Here is a 17,926-nt window from a genome sequence, read left to right as displayed (position 1 = left end):
AGCAAGACACGAATAGGCAAGGTTGAGAAAAGCTGAGCGACAAATCTAAACCCAAGTGGCTATTCAGTCACATCAAAAGGAAAACAACAGTAAAGTGCAAGAAAATAACACTGAAGAAAGGAGGAGAGTTCACAAGAAATAAGCAGGAAAACTGAGTGAAGCTCAACAAAAGATTTAGGTACTTTCCTCATGGCAAATTGGGACATTACTAGAGAGTCAAAGAGAAAGGGAACAACCAGTGCTGACCTAATACACAAAGTAGGAGAAGAGGAGAAAACAAATACTGACTGACCCGGATACCTCAAAAGTAATGTAACCAAACAATCTCTCCATGGATTTTGAAAGAGGAAGCAGCAGCACTGTGTACCGCTAACCGAAATTTACAAGTCATTTGATACAAGGCACCTGATAGAGGTATGGAAGGCAGCAAATATGATCCTTAAACTGAAGAAAAAGGACTTACTAAGTCCCAAGTAGTGAGTTCCTAAGCCACTGTCTCTTGTGCTGGACTGTCAGGTACATTCTGACGCTTCAAAAATACGTAGTCTACCCATCCCTCTCTTGTTTCATTTCTGTTACCTGAATACCACAGATCTAAAGCAAATTTGTAGAACAGGATTTACCATTGGCAGGAGTGTATCACGTACACCGGGAGGGGAGTATCACGTACACTGGGAGGGGTGTATCACGTACAATGAGAGTGGTGCATCACACAGAAACTGGTAGTGGTGTATTACATACAGAAAAAAATATCACACAAACTGAGAATTGTATCACACACACACACACACACACACACACACACACACACAGGAGCTTGGACTCGACCCCTACAACCTCAACTAGGTGAGTACACACATCTCTACCACACGCTTTGGCCCTCATCACGCAATTTCACTTTCACCCCACATTTTTCTCTGCGAAACGCTCTCATCGTTACCACATTTTCACTTTCACCACGCTTGTCACGACACACTTTCACGCATATTCCACACTTTTATTAACATACACTTTCACTCATATCAGACATTCCATCACAGATTCACACTCCCTTACACTTTCCGCACACCCTGCACTCACTCTGCACTCTCACCCTTTTTCCTCATCCTCTTCTCTCCCTCTCCCTATCTGCCTCCCTCATCGTCTCCCTATCCTTCTCTCTTACCTTCTCCCTGTCTCCCTTACTCTCACCCTCTCTTTCATTATGCATCGGAGGGGATAAAATTCAACTTAATTCTGCCCCAAGACCCAGTGATGATTGGAGAGCTAAAAATACCTATGCCAGCCTGCTTGCCAGCCTGTGTGGCAGCCTGCGAGTGCCAGCCTGCGAGTGTCAGCCTGCGTGCCAACCCTCGCTGAAAACCCAAAAATCATGACTAATTATGTCATTTCAGGAAGCCAGAGGGAGGCAGGAGGCCGCCTTCACCTAACAGGTCACCTGCTTCAGACTCCAGGCCATCCTAGAACTAAAAAAAAGCTGCCTTCAGTAAATGAAGTCTGAAATATTGAACATTCTCTCTCTCTCTCTCTCTCTCTCTCTCTCTCTCTCTATCTCTCTCTCACACACACACACACACACACACACACACACACACACACACACACACACACACACACACACGCACGCACACACATGCACATATACACCAGGCCAAATGTCTTATCGACAAGAGCCTCTGACAGATGATAACTAACACTAGAAAAAAATAATAGACGGACAGATTAGCAAAGTTGAAACAATAATCACTAAGACAGGAACGCTAGGTAGAAAAATAATAAGAGAAACGTCACCATGAAAACAAAGCAGCAGTGAAAATCTCAGTACAATAAACGCAAAAAAACGAAAACATTGAAAATAATGAAGCTAGCATAATAAAAGAGAGGATACACATCGGGGATTGATAAAAAATATGGATGATACAGACGGCAGAAGGTCTAGAAGAACTTAAAACTAAAAGGAGAGTTATGCTGTTGTAACACAGCAAAGTAAGGAAGCAGAAGAGGTGCAGCCAACTCAATATATCTCAGTTAATGTTAACAAAAGCTTTCAGAAGATGAAAGTGCTAGAAGAGTACAAAGCTAAATAAGCAGATAACAGAAAATCACTAAAGAAAAACAGAGAGAACAGCAGGTGATTGTGGTCAAGGAAATTACCGCTATAACACTCAATAGTTTTGTAATGAAAAGAACTTTGCTAACAGTTCTGAACGATTGAGGAACAGCTGACAGAGAAAATAACAAGCTGTTATTGTTTCTGGCTTTACAGAAAACTGAATAAAATCAAGAACACAAAGAATCGAACAAAGAAGACACATAAATGAGACGACAAACGATTCTTAGTGAATTGTAGTATTCAAGAGCATACGAGGAGGACACAGATGACTTCGATAATATGAGAAAGATAAGAAGCCCATATCAATAACATTTACACAAACAGAACGTAAAAGAACGGCTAAGAGAACTACGGACAAAAAAAATGTACGTCTGAAAGGATATACAAATTAGATAAGATCTGTCAGAGGAGGACAAGGTAAAAATACCTAGAATTTTATGAACATTGCGAAGAGGCAAAATGAGGAAAGAAGTCAGACAGAATTTGTTATTGTTTTTGCAGAGTGAGACACACTGACCAATCAAATGATTTCTTGAAGAAACGAGCACAAGGTCGATAACAAACAAGCTAAAACAAGTAGAAAAGAGAGAATTACGACACATTTGTAAATATTTTGTGTATTAGTAGATTAAATAATTTATAGAAAATAGACAAAAGAGATAAATGAGAAAAATCTGATATATTTTAATTGAAACTACACCAGAAAAACATTATAAATAAGGATATAGTCTACGGAAATTACTCAGAGTAGAGAAGAGGCAGATTAGGGAAGGAAGGAGAGAGAGAGAGAGAAATAATGTTGTTAAAGAAAGGGAGAAATAATATTTGTGAAGGAAACAATGCATTGGAAATTGGGGAAAATCCGTGATAGAAATAGTAATAAAAGTCCATAATAAAGACTAGAAACTTATAACAGTTAATGTATACAACTTATCTTTCAATAATTCTTGAGAGAGAGAGAATGTAATGGGATAAATGAGGGATTAAATAATATACTAAGGGAATTGCTGATGCTGAGTTACCGTGAGAAATAAGGCAAATGTTGTTGTTAAATGAGAATTTACCTACAAATAATTATATTGTGCAGCTTATGAGGCTGCAAATAATTAGTCAATAGCTTGTAATCGAACCTACAATAATAAGGAAAAAAACGTAATTATGAGTATTTACTAAAAAGGAAGAAGAAATATTTAATATTATCTAAAAAAAATATACAGGAAATGACTAGCTTATATAATGAAAAATATGTTGGTATAAGAGAATATTTTAAAAAAACTTAATAGGCTAATATACATACAAAGGAGCAATATAATATAAATTATTTGTAAAAAGAGTTCTCTAACTTGAAAATGAAATCATGTAGTTTATTCTAAGGTCATTAAACATGATAATAAAGAATGGTTGAATATATGATCCTGGAGAGGTGTGGTCAGGTGTGAAATACTTGAAATTAATGTAAGTAACGAGCCAGTCAAGCTTAGTAGAGATTCAAAAATTTTAGATGTGAATATACATAACTTAGAGAAGAGGAAGAAACTTTAAAAACGAAACAGTAGATAAGATCAATGTTGAAGGAACTCTTTTAAGTTTGTACAAAGAATAAACTAAATGCTAAAGAAGAAAATAAAAGGCATAAAGAACAGAGAGCTGAGGAGGAAATGTGTGAGTTATCAAAACAAAGTTTGTATTTACCAAAGAAGAAATCTGAAATATAAAGTATTTGAATAACTTAAGAGGAGGTAAAGAAACTTCTGGATGCTGCAAAGAAAGAACACAATAGGACCTACCTGCCTGGAGTCTACCTGGAGGGTGTGGCGGGGATTAATGCCCCCGCGGCCCGGTCCACGACCAGGCCTCCCGGTGGAGCAGGGCCTGATCAATCAGGCTGTTACTGCTGAACGCACGTAGTCCAACGTACGAAACACAGCCCGGCTGATCCGGCAGCTACTTTAAATATCTGTGTAGTTCCCTCTTGTAAGCAGCCAGGGGTCTATTGGTTATTCCCCTTATGGCTGGTAGGGGGGTGTTGAACAGTCTTTGGCCCCGGACACTTATGGTGTTTTCTCTTAGTGTACCAATGGCGCCCCTACTTTTCATTGGGGGCATTTTGCACCGCCTGCCCAGTCTTTTACTTTCGTAGGGAGTGATTTCTGTGTGCAGAAAATCTTGGAAAATCTACACTTAGAAAATCCTTCCAGGATTTTCCAAGTGTAGATTATATATCTCGCCTGCGTTCCAGAGAGTACAAGTTAAATGCTTCCAGGCGTTCCCAGAAGTTAAAGTGTTTGATGGAACTTATATGTGCAGTAATGGTTCTCTGTACACTCTCTAGACCTCTAGACAAGAGGGAATGTCACCTGGATTTGGAAGGAATATGCTGGAGAGTTATGTTGGCCATTTGGGAAAATGTTTAGATGAAAAATGACACAGTGTGTCAATATTTAAAAACACTGTATGATATATTTTATGCTAATGGTTTAGAAAACCGGCAATTAGAAGAATTAGACACTTTTTCAACATTTGGGAATGTTTATTGTGGAAATGTTTCGCCAACAAGTGACTTCCTCAGTCAGGTACAGAAATGAATAGTGGAAGATGAGACAGAGTTTGAGATAATCAGTCCCTCTGCCTTGAGTCTATACGTTCAGTCCATCAATCATGAAAAAGTACAGGAAGTTCTTCAGTTCTTGCCTAGCCTACAGGCATGACCTACTTATACTAGTGGAATTTTAAACTGATAAACCTGCCTCCTCCTGCTTCAACTCACCTGTCTGCAGTATATAAGCCACTTACGTCAATGCCAGCATTTAGGACGCCGGTCCAAGAGCTGGAGTCTAATTCTTCCCCCTTCCCTTAGTATATTCACATACGAAATTACAAATAAATAATATAATTAATCTCTCTCTCTCTCTCTCTCTCTCTCTCTCTCTCTCACTCACTTATTTTACAGATTCACTGGCAATCAAAGTGATGTTTCATTGGAAAAGAGGAGAATTTTGAGTGTGTTTTTCCCAATTTATATTCTGACTCTTTTTCGTTCTGATTTTTGAGTTTCATTACCGAAAGTGACAGCAGTTGTGGCGGTAGGTGTGGCGGCAGGTGTGGCGGCAGGTGACACTGATGTGATGCCTTGACTGACACCTTCCTTCCGCACCTCAAAATCATTTACAAAGGAGTGCAAATGTAAACAATATGAAAAGGAACTATATTATTGCGCTACTTTTCTCTTGCGAAATTAGATTCTGAAGACGGTAACCCAAAGACGAGGTCATGCAAGTTGTTCCAGAGAGGCTGGATCGCTTCCTATCTTGCAGTATTCTTCAGTGAATATTTTATCTTGGCTCTTGTCTGCCTCTCCATCTGTGGCTGCCTCTGCGCGAGACAGTCATGTAATGTCTTGCTGGTTGTAAGCGCACTTTATGCATTTGTATGTTTAGTTAATTATCCGATATTGTATATTTGCAGGTATATTACTGTATCTTATACTAGCTATGCTCCGCCTTCTATTATAATTATGTCGAATAGTTATTTCTAGCTTACAATAGTTGATGGCTTCATTCGTCATAGAGAACGCCAACTTGAGATCACAAAGTCACAGAGAATCATAAACCTTTATTGTGGTAACATTAAGTTCGAGGAGAGCTTCATCAAATTAGAGAAACTTGGTTTAAGTTTTACGCTCCTTCATGTGTCTTTGTGATCGATTCGTTGGCTCGTTACGCCTTCTGTCTGCACAACGACCTTCTTTCAGAAGGATTTTTTTCAACGCCCTCCCACGCATGTGTCCCTCTTCTCTGACGCTCCCACCTTCCCTGCGCTTGTATCTTAACTAACACTAGACTGCTTCTTCAACTTTAAGCACCATCCTTTCAGTTCGTGTTTTTACCCTAACATTGGAAGCTTCTTCCCCGCCTCCTGTGACCGAGATTGAAGCCACTCTTGGAGAAACTTTTATTTTTATTAAATGTCTCAAACTGTACATTTGTTGCTTTATCAATACTAACGCTGTCACCATACCTGTTCTCCAGGTATGGTGACCAAAAAAACATCACAATGAGTTTCGGTCTCCTAAGTGCATACATCTCTTTCTCCTCTTCTGTGTACTGTTGTATTACCTTCATGGATCACCTCCCCATTAATTAACATAATAATTTAGCACATATCACCTCATCTGCGATCCAATTCTTCCTCTTCAACACTGTATTCCTGAAGATTATTCATATTGTGAATCTTCTACAGTGTTCATTTCGCAAAATAAAAATAACCTATATTTTTCGGAATTATTATATTTGAAAGCACAAGTGGATGAACCAATTTATCATATGCTCTCCCCAAAATTCCTTCTTTTTGGACCTGCCTAATATGGGCCAATAAGCCTGCTGCAGTGTTCCTCCATTCTTATCTTCTTATAATTTCGTTGTTTATGAATTGGTATGTAGGTAAGTGTCCGCAGAAGACACGTGTACTTCCTCCAGTCTTCCTTTGTAATATATAGTTCTAAATTATTGATATACGCAGACAGGCAGACAGCCATGCCAACATACAGGTAGACAGCACAGTCATACGGGCAGATTAATAGTCACACGGACAGGCAGACAGGGGAGGGGAAGGTTGGGAGGGGAAGGAAGGGTTTACAGCATTAATGTGAGCGAGGTTGGGGAGAGTGTACACGTCCCCTGCATTAAGGGACTTGCACCGCCCCTTCTTTCCTCCCCATTTCCCAACTAGCAGCCTCCATCTCCCCCCTTACCCCATCTGGCAGCTTCCACCTTCCCCTCCCCAAATGGCAGCGTTCTCCTCCCCCTCCCCAACCAGTCTTTTCTAACTCCCCCTCCCTAGCAAGCATCTTCCATCTCCCTAACTCGTTGCCCTCACCCTTCCCCTCCCTCCAACTCGCTGCTTCAACAAGTTTGCGCTTGTCTAATATGAAAAAAAAAATATTCTTAAGTGCATGAAAACTCGTCTGGTGGGCCAGAGGGCGAGCACTTATCAACTTTGTTGAGAGAGAGAGACAGAGAGAGAGAGAGAGAGAGAGAGAGAGAGAGAGAGAGAGAGAGAGAGAGAGAGAGAGAGAGAGAGAGAGAGAGAGAGAGAGAGAGAGAGAGAGAGAGAGAGAGAGAGAGAGAGAGAGAGAGAGAGAGAGAGAGAGAGAGCCAGAAACAGAAAGAGTGTGTGTGTACTCACCTATTTGTTCTCATCTATTTGTGATTGCAGGGATCGATTCATAGCTCCTGGTCCTGCCTCTTCCCTAGTTGCTACTAGATCCACTCTCTCTCCTGCTCCATGAACTTTGTCGTACCTCTACTTTGTGTACTCACCTAGTTGAGGTTGCAGGGGTCGAGTCCAAGCTCCTGGCCCCGAGTACGTACTCACCTATTTGTACTCACCTATTTGTGTATATGTGTGTATGTGTATGTGTATATGTGTGTGTGTGTGTGTGTGTGTGTGTGTGTGTGTGTGTGTGTGTGTGTGTGTGTGTGTGTGTGTGTGTGTGTGTGTGTACTAACCTATTTGTGGTTGCAGGGGTCGAGTCTTAGCTCCTGGCTGTGTGTGTGTGTGTGTGTGTTTGCCCCCCTCGCACGTTAACATGCTAAGACATGTCCCTGTTTACCTCTAGCACAAAGACGTTATTAATTTAAGAGCACCTCCGTTACAACCTCAGTCTTCACAAACAACAACTCAAGTCTCAAGTAAACATTGTTTACTTAAAGCACAAACTTAGTCACTCGATAATACCTGTCATCTATAAATTTATATATATTTTAAGTGAAATAAAAAAAACAGATGGATGAGAGATTATAAATGATTTTGTCCGAGCAAGTTTTCATCCCTCCTGAATACGACCAGTAATACCTGTCAAGAGGGTGGCTGATTCCCTGTCAATGATCCGATTCATAATACGAGTGACCTAGAATCCGTTTGGAGGACATTAGGTCAAAGGTGAAGATCAGGTATTCCTTACATAAAAGATCATTGGCCAAAAACAGAAAAATACAAATGATAACGAGGGATGGAATTACAGGACAACAATTTTCTTTAGTTTGCGCTTTATTTTCTTCTACTAATTTATTTAGTCTTTTACGTTATTGTCTTCCGAGTGTCAGTTTTCTTTCCTTCCATGTGATTGTTTTTATTACAACCTGTTTTGTTTTTGTCTCAGTATCTTCCCATTTATGTGGCTGCATGTTCTGTAATGCTCCTTGAAGTGTAGACACTCGCGCCTGTAGCGCCTCAGAACTCTCTTCCGAAAAAATGAGCCTCTGAAGTGAAACCTGAAAGAAATATCGACATCAGAATGAAACAGAGCGAAGGAAGTTGAATGAAACAGAGAATGAATGAGGAAAAATCTACGAGCCAGGACGATTTAATTTATCAAAGTGAATGAAGGAGAATGAGTGAAGGAGAATGGTTCCTTCGTCAACAAGATGAAGGAACCAGGATGACTGGAGCCGAGGAAAAGGTGTCGTCGCCGGAGTAGCCAGTCAGCCTAGTGAGGTATCGACTCTTGAACGGCAGGAAGAGGTTAGAACTGGCCCAGCCCGTAGTGGTCTCGCTTAGAGCTTGCGAGCTCGCTAACGGAGCGGCATCGATCTACCACGACGGAGGTGCTGGTGGCTTTCTTCACAATCTGATTAATGGCTTCCTTCATGGCCTAACTTAGTGTGGCCCGCAGGTCACATGTGGCCAGAGGACCGACTTTTTTTTGTTGATCACAAAAGAGAATGGTTACAATATGCACGACAGACTCTACAATTCTAGTATCATGAATTAGAGTGACCATTAAATTAGTATAGCAGATATCCCGGTCTTACATAAACAAGGACGTGGGACAAAACACGTAAGTCAGCTGAGTCAGTCTCAAGTGTTCAGCTGAGCTGGAAATAAATGGTATGAAATACCGACACAATGGAAATATAAACACATATGCAGTAAAATGTGATCCTTTATTGACAACGTGAGCTGAAAAAGCCCACTGTGTGGGCGAAACGTTGTCAATAAAGGATCACATTATACTGCATATATGTTTATATTTCCATTCCGTTCAGCTGAGCTGAATTAAGCTCACATTAACAGCGTTCTTTATGATACTCAGTGTGTGTTACTTTCAAAATGATCACTTAACAGTATCAGCAGTGTGTTTAACATGAAATAGGAAAAATTTCAAATCCCGGAAAATTATGGAAAGCCAGTACATGATGTGTTAATATGTAAATTGAAACACTGGACGCTTGTCTTCTACTTGCTGCCACTACATCAACACTGTTATAGTCTCTCGTAAAGGAACAACCCTCGTCCCCAGACCTTCAAATGTCAGATAAGAATAAAATTTATTAGAGGTAAATAGAAATTTCAGCTCTCGTATTTATTTTAATTATTTTTGCTGTATCAATTCTATCTAGTTAAAAAAAAATTTCATTCGTTCTTAATGCAGTTGGAGGAATAATTTCGTTTAATTCCCCTGCCGCTATGTTATACTCAGCCAAAAAGTAGCAGGTATAAAATTAATCAGTACTATAAGGCAGCCTATAAAGCTTATTAAGCTGCTCTGTCAGAGCTTTGTTATATTCGTGAGGAAAGCTTGGTGCCTAACTTTACCAGCTTCATAATATAAGAATATTTACACACCATTTCTTATATAAGCTAGAGCAGCTAGTCTTACATGGCTTCTTAAATTATTACTTCATCTTACGTCTCTGTGGCCCGCGAACCGTAAATCCTGCGTTGATATGTGCCGCGGAGCGTAGATCAAACGTTCATGTGGGCCGACACCCACAATACTAGCGTCCATGTGGCCCCACGAACCGCAGAGCTGGTGTCCATGTGGCCCAACATGTTGATGTTGGACCACACTGTCCTTGATAATGGCTTCACTCAAGACTCTGACAGTAACTTCGGGTATGTGGTGGTTAGTTATATGTTTCAACCCATTTTTAATACTTCGTTCATGAAATTATTGATGTTTAGTTTATGCCCTCACTAATGCCCTACTCATGCCCATAATAATTCCTGGCTCATACCTTTCAACTATACTTGATTCATGCCCTTATTAATGCCGTGTTCATGAACTTATTAATGCCTTGTTCATGAACTTATTAATGTCGTGTTCATGAACTTATTAATGTCTTGTTCATGAACTTATTAATGCCTTGTTCATGAACTTATTAATGCCTTGTTCATGAACTTATTAATGCCTTGTTCATGAACTTATTAATGCCTTGTTCATGAACTTATTAATGCCGTTTTCATGAACTTATTAATGCCTTGTTCATGAACTTATTAATGCCGTGTTCATGAACTTATTAATGCCTTGTTCATGAACTTATTAATGTCGTGTTCATGAACTTATTAATGCCGTGTTCATGAACTTATTAATGCCTTGTTCATGAACTTATTAATGTCGTGTTCATGAACTTATTAATGCCGTGTTCATGAACTTATTAATGCCTTGTTTATGAACTTATTAATGTCGTGTTCATGAACTTATTAATGCCGTGTTCATGAAATTATTAATGTCGTGTTCATGAACTTATTAATGTCGTGTTCATGAACTTATTAATGTCGTGTTCATGAACTTATTAATGCCGTGTTCATGAAATTATTAATGTCGTGTTCATGAACTTATTAATGTCGTGTTCATGAACTTATTAATGTCGTGTTTATGAACTTATTAATGCCTTGTTTATGAACTTATTAATGTCGTGTTCATGAACTTATTAATGTCATGTTCATGAACTTATTAATGCCTTGTTTATGAACTTATTAATGCCTTGTTTATGAACTTATTAATGCCGTGTTCATGAACTTATTAATGTTTTGTTCATGAACTTATTAATGTCGTTTTCATGAACTTATTAATGTCGTGTTCATGAACTTATTAATGTCGTTTTCATGAACTTATTAATGTCGTGTTCATGAACTTATTAATGTCGTGTTCATGAACTTATTAATGTCGTGTTCATGAACTTATTAATGTCATGTTCATGAACTTATTAATGCCTTGTTCATGAACTTATTAATGCCGTGTTCATGAACTTATTAATGTTTTGTTCATGAACTTATTAATGCCGTGTTCATGAACTTATTAATATTTTGTTCATGAACTTATTAATGCCTTGTTCATGAACTTATTAATGCCTTGTTTATGAACTTATTAATGCCTTGTTCATGAACTTATTAATGCCGTGTTCATGAACTTATTAATGCCTTGTTCATGAACTTATTAATGCCGTGTTCATGAACTTATTAATGTCGTGTTCATGAACTTATTAATGTCGTGTTCATGAACTTATTATTGCCTTGTTTATGAACTTATTAATGCCTTGTTCATGAACTTATTAATGCCGTGTTCATGAACTTATTAATGCCGTGTTCATGAACTTATTAATGCCGTGTTCATGAACTTATTAATGCCTTGTTTATGAACTTATTAATGCCTTGTTCATGAACTTATTAATGCCTTGTTCATGAACTTATTAATGTCGTGTTCATGAACTTATTAATGCCTTGTTTATGAACTTATTAATGTCTTGTTCATGAACTTATTAATGTCGTGTTCATGAACTTATTAATGCCTTGTTTATGAACTTATTAATGTCGTGTTCATGAACTTATTAATGCCGTGTTCATGAACGTATTAATGTCGTGTTCATGAACTTATTAATGTCGTGTTTATGAACTTATTAATGCCTTGTTTATGAACTTATTAATGTCGTGTTCATGAACTTATTAATGTCGTGTTCATGAACTTATTAATGCCTTGTTTATGAACTTATTAATGCCTTGTTTATAAACTTATTAATGCCGTGTTCATGATCTTATTAATGCCTTGTTCATGAACGTATTAATGCCGTGTTCATGATCTTATTAATGCCTTGTTTATGAACTTATTAATGCTTTGTTTACGAACTTATTAATGTCGTGTTCATGAACTTATTAATGTCGTGTTCATGAACTTATTAATGCCTTTTTTATGAACTTATTATTGCCTTGTTTATGAACTTATTAATGCAGTGTTCATGAACTTATTAATGTCGTGTTCATGAACTTATTAATTTTTTTTTATGAACTTATTATTGCCTTGTTTATGAACTAATTAATGCAGTGTTCATGAACTTATTAATGCCTTGTTCATGAACGTATTAATGTCGTGTTCATGAACTTATTAATGCCGTGTTCATGAACTTATTAATGTCGTGTTCATGAACTTATTAATGTCGCGTTTATGAACTTATTAATGCCGTGTTCATGAACTTATTAATGCCGTGTTCATGAACTTATTAATGCCTTGTTTATGAACTTATTAATGTCGTGTTCATGAACTTATTAATGCCTTGTTCATGAACTTATTAATGTCGTGTTCATGCACTTATTAATATCGTGTTCATGAACTTATTAATGTCGTGTTCATGAACTTATTATTGTCGTATTCATGAACTTATTAATGTCGTGTCCATGAACTTATTAATGCCGTGTTCATGAACTTATTAATGTCGTGTTCATGAACTTATTAATGCCGTGTTCATGAACTTATTAATGCCGTGTTGATGAGCTTATTAATGTCGTGTTCATGAACTTATTAATGCCGTGTTCATGAACTTATTAATGTCGTGTTCATGAACTTATTAATGCCGTGTTCATGAACTTATTAATGCCGTGTTCATGAGCTTATTAATGTCGTGTTCATGAACTTATTAATATCGTGTTCATGAACTTATTAATGTCGTGTTCATGAACTTATTAATGTCGTGTTCATGAACTTATTAATGTCGTGTTCATGAACTTATTAATGCCGTGTTCCTGAACTTATTAATGTCGTGTTCATGAACTTATTAATGTCGTGTTCATGAACTTATTAATGTCGTGTTCATGAACTTATTAATGTCGTGTTCATGAACTTATTAATGTCGTGTTCATGAACTTATTAATGTCGTGTTCATGAACTTATTAATGCCTTGTTCATGAACTTATTAATGACGTGTTCATGAACTTATTAATGCCTTGTTTATGAACTTATTAATGCCTTGTTCATGAACTTATTAATGCCGTGTTCATGAACGTATTAATGTTTTGTTCATGAACTTATTAATGTTTTGTTCATGAACTTATTAATGCCTTGTTCATGAACTTATTAATGCCTTGTTCATGAACTTATTAATGCCGTGTTCATGAACTTATTAATGCCTTGTTTATGAACTTATTAATGCCTTGTTCATGAACTTATTAATGCCGTGTTCATGAACTTATTAATGTTTTGTTCATGAACTTATTAATGTTTTGTTCATGAACTTATTAATGCCTTGTTCATGAACTTATTAATGCCTTGTTCATGAACTTATTAATGCCGTGTTCATGAACTTATTAATGCCTTGTTTATGAAATTATTAATGCCTTGTTCATGAACTTATTAATGCCGTTTTCATGAACTTATTAATGTTTTGTTCATGAACTTTTTAATGCCTTGTTCATGAACTTATTAATGCCGTGTTCATGAACTTATTAATGCCTTGTTTATGAACTTATTAATGCCTTGTTCATGAACTTATTAATGCCTTGTTTATGAACTTATTAATGCCTTGTTCATGAACTTATTAATGCCGTGTTCATGAACTTATTAATGTCGTGTTCATGAACTTATTAATGCCTTTTTTATGAACTTATTATTGCCTTGTTTATGAACTTATTAATGCAGTGTTCATGAACTTATTAATGTCGTGTTCATGAACTTATTAATTTTTTTTTATGAACTTATTATTGCCTTGTTTATGAACTTATTAATGCAGTGTTCATGAACTTATTAATGCCTTGTTCATGAACGTATTAATGTCGTGTTCATGAACTTATTAATGCCGTGTTCATGAACTTATTAATGTCGTGTTCATGAACTTATTAATGTCGCGTTTATGAACTTATTAATGCCGTGTTCATGAACTTATTAATGCCGTGTTCATGAACTTATTAATGCCATGTTTATGAACTTATTAATGTCGTGTTCATGAACTTATTAATGCCTTGTTCATGAACTTATTAATGTCGTGTTCATGCACTTATTAATATCGTGTTCATGAACTTATTAATGTCGTGTTCATGAACTTATTATTGTCGTATTCATGAACTTATTAATGTCGTGTCCATGAACTTATTAATGTCGTGTTCATGAACTTATTAATGTCGTGTTCATGAACTTATTAATGCCGTGTTCATGAACTTATTAATGCCGTGTTGATGAGCTTATTAATGTCGTGTTCATGAACTTATTAATGCCGTGTTCATGAACTTATTAATGTCGTGTTCATGAACTTATTAATGCCGTGTTCATGAACTTATTAATGCCGTGTTCATGAGCTTATTAATGTCGTGTTCATGAACTTATTAATATCGTGTTCATGAACTTATTAATGTCGTGTTCATGAACTTATTAATGTCGTGTTCATGAACTTATTAATGTCGTGTTCATGAACTTATTAATGCCGTGTTCCTGAACTTATTAATGTCGTGTTCATGAACTTATTAATGTCGTGTTCATGAACTTATTAATGTCGTGTTCATGAACTTATTAATGTCGTGTTCATGAACTTATTAATGTCGTGTTCATGAACTTATTAATGTCGTGTTCATGAACTTATTAATGCCTTGTTCATGAACTTATTAATGACGTGTTCATGAACTTATTAATGCCTTGTTTATGAACTTATTAATGCCTTGTTCATGAACTTATTAATGCCGTGTTCATGAACGTATTAATGTTTTGTTCATGAACTTATTAATGTTTTGTTCATGAACTTATTAATGCCTTGTTCATGAACTTATTAATGCCTTGTTCATGAACTTATTAATGCCGTGTTCATGAACTTATTAATGCCTTGTTTATGAACTTATTAATGCCTTGTTCATGAACTTATTAATGCCGTGTTCATGAACTTATTAATGTTTTGTTCATGAACTTATTAATGTTTTGTTCATGAACTTATTAATGCCTTGTTCATGAACTTATTAATGACTTGTTCATGAACTTATTAATGCCGTGTTCATGAACTTATTAATGCCTTGTTTATGAAATTATTAATGCCTTGTTCATGAACTTATTAATGCCGTTTTCATGAACTTATTAATGTTTTGTTCATTAACTTTTTAATGCCTTGTTCATGAACTTATTAATGCCGTGTTCATGAACTTATTAATGCCTTGTTTATGAACTTATTAATGCCTTGTTCATGAACTTATTAATGCCTTGTTTATGAACTTATTAATGCCTTGTTCATGAACTTATTAATGCCGTGTTCATGAACTTATTAATGCCTTGTTCATGAACTTATTAATGCCTTGGTCATGAACTTATTAATGCCGTCTTCATGAACTAATTAATGCCTTGTTCATGAACTTATTAATGCCGTGTTCATGAACTTATTAATGTCGTGTTCATGAACTTATTAATGTAGTGTTCATGAACTTATTAATGCCTTGTTTATGAACTTATTAATGCCTTGTTCATTAACATATTAATGCCGTGTTCATGAAGTTATTAATGCCGTGATCATGAACTTATTAATACCGTGTTCATGAACTTATTAATGCCTTGTTTATGAACTTATTAATGCCTTGTTCATGAACTTATTAATGCCTTGTTCATGAACTTATTAATGTCGTGTTCATGAACTTATTAATGCCTTGTTTATGAACTTATTAATGCCTTGTTCATGAACTTATTAATGTCGCGTTCATGAACTTATTAATGCCTTGCTTATGAACTTATTAATGTCGTGTTCATGAACTTATTAATGCCGTGTTCATGAACTTATTAATGTCGCGTTCATGAACTTATTAATGTCGTGTTTATGAACTTATTAATGCCTTGTTTATGAACTTATTAATGTCGTGTTCATGAACTTATTAATGCCGTGTTCATGAACTTATTAATGTCGTGTTCATGAACTTATTAATGTCGTGTTCATGAACTTATTAATGCCTTGTTTATGAACTTATTAATGTCGTGTTCATGAACTTATTAATGTCGTGTTCATGAACTTGTTAATGCCTTGTTCATGAACTTATTAATGTCGTGTTCATGAACTTATTAATGCCGTGTTCATGAACTTATTATTGCCTTGTTCATGAACTTATTAATGTCGTGTTCATGAACTTATTAATGCCTTGTTTATGAACTTATTAATGCCTTGTTCATGAACTTATTAATGTCGTGTTCATGAACTTATTAATGCCGTGTTCATGAACTTATTAATGCCGTGTTCATGAACTTATTAATGCCTTGTTTATGAACTTATTAATGTCGTGTTCATGAACTTATTAATGCCGTGTTCATGAACTTATTAATGTCGTGTTCATGAACTTATTAATGTCGTGTTTATGAACTTATTAATGCCTTGTTTATGAACTTATTAATATCGTGTTCATGAACTTATTAATGCCGTGTTCATGAACTTATTAATGTCGTGTTCATGAACTTATTAATGTCGTGTTCATGAACTTATTAATGTCGTGTTCATGAACTTATTAATGCCTTGTTTATGAACTTATTAATGTCGTGTTCATGAACTTATTAATGTCGTGTTCATGAACTTATTAATGCCTTGTTTATGAACTTATTAATGCCTTGTTTATGAACTTATTAATGCCGTGTTCATGAACTTATTAATGCCTTGTTCATGAACTTATTAATGTCGTGTTCATGAACTTATTAATGCCTTGTTTATGAACTTATTAATGCCTTGTTTATGAACTTATTAATGCCGTGTTCATGAACTTATTAATGCCTTGTTCATGAACTTATTAATGTCGTGTTCATGAACTTATTAATGTCGTGTTCATGAACTTATTAATGTCGTGTTCATGAACTTATTAATGTCGTGTTCATGAACTTATTAATGTCATGTTATTAATGTCGTGTTTATGAACTTATTAATGTCGTGTTCATGAACTTATTAATGTCGTGTTCATGAACTTATTAATGTCGTGTTCATGAACTTATTAATGTCGTGTTCATGAACTTATTAATGCCGTATTCATGAACTTATTAATGCCGTGTTCATGAACTTATTAATGTCGTGTTCATGAACTTATTAATGCCGTGTTCATCAACTTATTAATGCTGTGTTCATGAACTTATTAATGTCGTGTTCATGAAGTTATTAATGTCGTGTTCATGAACTTATTAATGTCGTGTTCATGAACTTATAAATGCCGTGTTCATGAACTTATTAATGTCGTGTCCATGAACTTATTAATGCCGTGTTCATGAACTTATTAATGTCGTGTTCATGAACTTATTAATGTCGTGTTCATGAACTTATTAATGCCGTGTTCATGAACTTATTAATGCCGTGTTCATGAACTTATTAATGTCTTGTTCATGAACTTATTAATGTCGTGTTCATGAACTTATTAATGTCGTGTTCATGAACTTATTAATGTCGTTTTCATGAACTTATTAATGTCGTGTTCATGAAATTATTAATGTCGTGTTCATGAACTTATTAATGTCGTGTTCATGAACTTATTAATGTTTTGTTCATGAACTTATTAATGTCGTGTTCATGAACTTATTAATGTTTTGTTCAATTATTAATGTCGTGTTCATGAACTTATTAATGCCGTGTTCATGAACTTATTAATGTCGTGTTCATGAACTTATTAATGTCGTGTTCATGAACTTATTAATGCATGAACTTATTAATGTCGTGTTCATGAACTTATTAATGTCGTGTTCATGAACTTATTAATGTCGTGTTCATGAACTTATTAATGTCGTGTTCATGAACTTATTAATGTCGTGTTCATGAACTTATTAATGCCTTGTTC

At 35.8% G+C, this 17,926-nt stretch overlaps 1 protein-coding gene across 1 annotated transcript in view; it reads left to right on the top strand.

Annotated features, from left to right (window-relative positions):
• Syn2 (Syntrophin-like 2) overlaps window positions 1-17,926 on the top strand; it is a gene marked incomplete at its 5' end in the record, with an annotated part of 584,160 nt that overhangs the window by 97,731 nt on the left and 468,503 nt on the right.

This window comes from Cherax quadricarinatus, chromosome 21 (assembly GCF_038502225.1).
Source record: "Cherax quadricarinatus isolate ZL_2023a chromosome 21, ASM3850222v1, whole genome shotgun sequence".
In the NCBI taxonomy this organism is placed as follows: Eukaryota; Metazoa; Arthropoda; class Malacostraca; order Decapoda; family Parastacidae; genus Cherax; species Cherax quadricarinatus.
This window is presented reverse-complemented; position numbering and strand designations above follow the sequence as displayed.